We start from the raw sequence: 4,599 nt of genomic DNA, 5'->3' as shown, positions 1-4,599 counted from the left end.
TGGAGAAGCTCAAAATCACTAACACTGCTGAAACTGAGCACTTGAACCTACATTATGAGAAAATGTAGCATATAGATGTATATGTGGATCAGTACTTCTGGAATGTACTGAGTATATAGGGGTGAATAAATAAGTAAAATAGTAAAGAACTATATATATTTTTCTCATAAACAATACATGCGAAGTAATAATGGCTCACTTAGGCTTGAGTAATTGAAAACTGTAATCATAAATCATGAATGATAAAACATACTATATGAATGTTGTGAGCTACCAAACTTAGTTCTAAATTTGTACTTGAAATCTATTTTTCAAATCATACATGCTAAGTGTAAATGGACTCACCTCTGTATCTATAAACTGAAAGCTGAAATCTAGTAGCTAATGACTTATATAAAACAGTATCTTAATAAAATTGTGAACCTTTACAATTAGTTTCCAAAAGCTTTTCTGTTATTCTTTACTCTTTTCTGTAGGGAGGTTTTTCTAACTGACATATAATATGTGAGTTATCATAGTTTCCAACGTCTAGTTCCCATATGGGAAAATGTCATGTTGGGGAGAGGTATCATGCTCTTGACAAGGAGTATAACCTAAGATAAGTGATTACATTTGTAACTATCATCCTTATAGAAATGGAAATCATCTAATAATCTAAATCTACGCTGGCTCATAGTTCTGGGGCATGTGAACATACCCAACACGGTGCTAAATACTTCTCCCTTTAATCTGTATGCTCGGTCTAAAGGAAATCTACTTTTAAAGCTATTATAAGGGTTTATAATAAAAACCACTTGTGTATCTGTTTACTGTAAACTACAATTAAAATTGTAAAGTGGATTCCATATCTATTGTAATGCCTCGAGATCCCATCCCGAGATGTCACACGGTACTTATGACCCCAAAGGACCACAAGCTAACCCTTTATTGATATTTGTACCTGTACACTGCATAATATCTGAAATAAATACAAAATCTAGCCATAAGGTTCAACACATCTATGAATACTCATAATATAGAAAACTGAATACTAATACATCCATCTGAAAAGCCTCTAAACTATCTAAACAGTGGAGTTGATGGGACAGGTCCCTAACTAACTCTGTCAACTAAAAATAAATAAAGTCTGAAATAATAATAATAAACTGAGATTCGTCCTTCAAAGAAGAGGACTCACTGCTACTGTTGTTAACTGGGACTGAACTATTGAGAATACTCTGGATCCCAAATAAAACACCATAGTGCAAATGCGTCAGTACAGGAATGTACTGAGTATGTAGACAAGGTAGGCTAATGCAAGGGCTCATGCATGCACAATATCTAAACTTAATAATCATGAAGATGTCGTATGACAACACATACATGAATGCACAGATCATGAACACAATCATCGCAACTCTAGATACTGAAACTTGGATACTACTTAACTGCAGACTGAACTCACTACTGATATTGAGATACTGAATCACTCACTCATCTGATACTGATAATTGTGGATCTAGATGTCCTTACATCAAGGACTAAATTCTGACCTTATTGCTTTTGACTGAAAGAATTAGAGATTAATCTTTCTAATAGATTATTTTGAAAGAGATTATTAATGATAAAAAGTATGATCATGTCCAAATCTGACAACAAGAATACGCAACAGAATCTGAGATGGAGATCAAGCCTATCTGACTGGAGATTTCTAGCTATGATAAGATAATAAGCATTTGTATATGAGACCAAGCCTATCTGATGGGATGGTCCATGAATCAATGGAACTATCTGAGTTCCTCACTGAGATAGATGACCGTACCACACAGTCCTGATTTCTGAAGATCGCTACTAAAACTGTAACTATGGGAAGTAGTTACTTAACCGACATACCCCAACCTACCATAGGTGGTGTCCAACCTGTGACCCTAGATGGAAGGATGTCAATACCATGCCATGAGTAAAGACCTCTTTGGTCAAGCCTCTCTGAAGGGGTGACCCTCACAGGAAGTCGGCCTGAGATAATATAATAGTCAAACCTCTCTGACGGTGACAGCCTCTACTGATGGGGGACTCCTGCATCCTACAATGGCTATGCAGTTCTAGAGTTTAGGGATTACTCCTAACAACTAGGCCTCACTGACAGGAGAGCCATCATCCCTTCCCTCGCTTGGTGCAAGTTTCTACTCCTAACTGAAAGACTCAGAACTGAAATCTTAACTGAACACAACTGAACTGAATCAGATACTAATCATGTTTCTTAAAAAATTTGACTGAGTTACTCTGAGATTACTTAGTTTCGTATCTGATGGAAACGGTATCGAATCATGGTATCAGACTGACGATGCAGAGCTTGAATAGATTACTCAAATTGCTTCTAAGATTAGAATTGAATCACTTGAATACTATTAGATCTGAGTTGATTACAGGACTGAGGCTAGATTACTTGCGATACAGAGATTACAGAGATAACTGAGATTACTGAGCTTTCTTAAGTTCTACACTTGTCTGAGGATACAAAGTTCTATAGTTTACTAATTTCTGAGAATCATAGCTCGACTGGAGTTATCGATAAACTGACACTGGCTCTAGATAACAGTTCTATTATTGGGTATAAATACCCCCAGGACTCGATGACATCAAAGTAAAGCGTAATCATTTATATCACAATTATTCATTCATTCATCATCACCATCATTAAAGCATCTTCCCAGTCATTAACACATCTCTTCAAGTAATTAAGAATCACATAGCTTGGGAAAACTTCTTACTATCATGTCACAACTTACTTACTAACCACTTGACATTTATTAAAAAACTTAGCATATATAAAAGAGCACATAATCGGGGAATTTACAACCATCATATCTTGAATTGTTCATAAGGGTCTATCAACAACCACTAGACATGACCGATTTTACACCTACTTAGGGATTTCATGTTATTTGGCACATTTCACTCACTAAGGCATTTTATCAAACACTAGGCATGCATGGACTAGCACACAATTTGGAGTTTCACATTCAACATACTATAATGGTTCTTATGCTTCACCTAAGATCTTTATCAAACCTATGGGGAACATTCTTCACTTATTCAACCATTTCTACACCCGAAAGTCATGAACACATCACATGAAAAAATAACTTCCAGAGGGTCTATCACAAACATCACATAAATTCCATATACTAGGGTCAAAGCTCATAAGTTTTGTAGGCAAACATAAATCAAAACTCAACAACACATTAAACATCCATTTCAACTCATACAAATCATTAACAACTCATAAACATAAAAATCTTTTAGTTTTAAAAAGAGTTCTTGAGCTTCTTGGATGAAAGGGACCCAAGAATCAATATCTACATACCTTAACCTTTGAAATAGGATGAATTCTAATGCTTGAGACTCTATCCGCACTTGTAATAAATGATTCTAGAAGCCCACACTATGAGGAACTTGATTCTTGAAGAAAGCTTGAAGATTTATGGATGAATTTTGGAAGATTAGGGTTCTTGATGAAACCCTAATTAGATATTCTTGAGGGAATTAGAAGAGAAAAATGATGAAATTAGGATTTTGGAAGTGGGTTCTCATATTTAAAGAGGCTCACAAAATTTGGGAAATAACCAAAATACCCTTGCAAAAACATCTCCAAATTGCTGAAAAAAATGGCTGACCACATTTGTGACAGGCCGTCAAACCTGTGACAGGCCATCACAAAATGTCGTCACAAAAGTATGGATTTTATGATTTTCTCCCTAATTGTGACGACCTTTTGTGACAAGCCGTCAGGCCTGTGACGGGCCGTCACAAAATGTCGTCACACATTTTCCAGACTGATATACTGGAGTAAAATAGGCATAACTCTTTGCTTCAGTATCAGGTTTTAGAGAAATTGGTATCGTTGGAAAGCTAATTCAAAGATCATTCATTTTATATATAGCAAGTCATATAATTCGATATATTCAAGGAGTTATGGTAAATTGAATTTGACCCAAATTTTGACGGTCACTAAAACTTGAACGATAGGAAAGCTTTTAACTCGTCCATGAGTTAGGGGACCGCTGTGATCTTAATTCATGCTCAAATAAATTCCCCCACAATTCAAAGTATTTCATACTTGGGAGGATATTTCTAAAAAATTCTAACTCAGATTTTTGCTTTACCCAATACGCTCTAAGGCTCTGACTGGAAGAGGATTTTGCGGGGCATTACATTATCTCCACCTTGAGAATATTTGTCCTCCAATGTCGCTTGATAGACTAAGAATACAGATCAACAGAACTTACTCAAGAAATAGAAATATCTCAGATTAGTACTACACAACTGGAACAACTGGCATATAGAGTTCTCACACTGGGCATGCATATCTGATGTATGGAATACTCGACTGATGATACTTATAGCTGAATTCTCATAATACACATGCATATCTGATGCATGGACTCATAATTGGGATGATCTCATAAATACATGACTGAACACACGCTGACAAGCTGAACTCTTTCTACTAAATACGCATATCTAAAGCATGAATGTTCGGCTAAGATGACTTTTGAAAGCACGACTTGACAATGCAACAATCACTGATGTTAACTTTATAAAGAAAATATGAACATG

Source organism: Capsicum annuum, chromosome 1, assembly GCF_002878395.1.
Source record: "Capsicum annuum cultivar UCD-10X-F1 chromosome 1, UCD10Xv1.1, whole genome shotgun sequence".
Taxonomy (NCBI): Eukaryota; Viridiplantae; Streptophyta; class Magnoliopsida; order Solanales; family Solanaceae; genus Capsicum; species Capsicum annuum.
The sequence above is the reverse complement of the archived record's forward strand: the minus strand, read 5'-3'. Positions refer to the sequence as shown.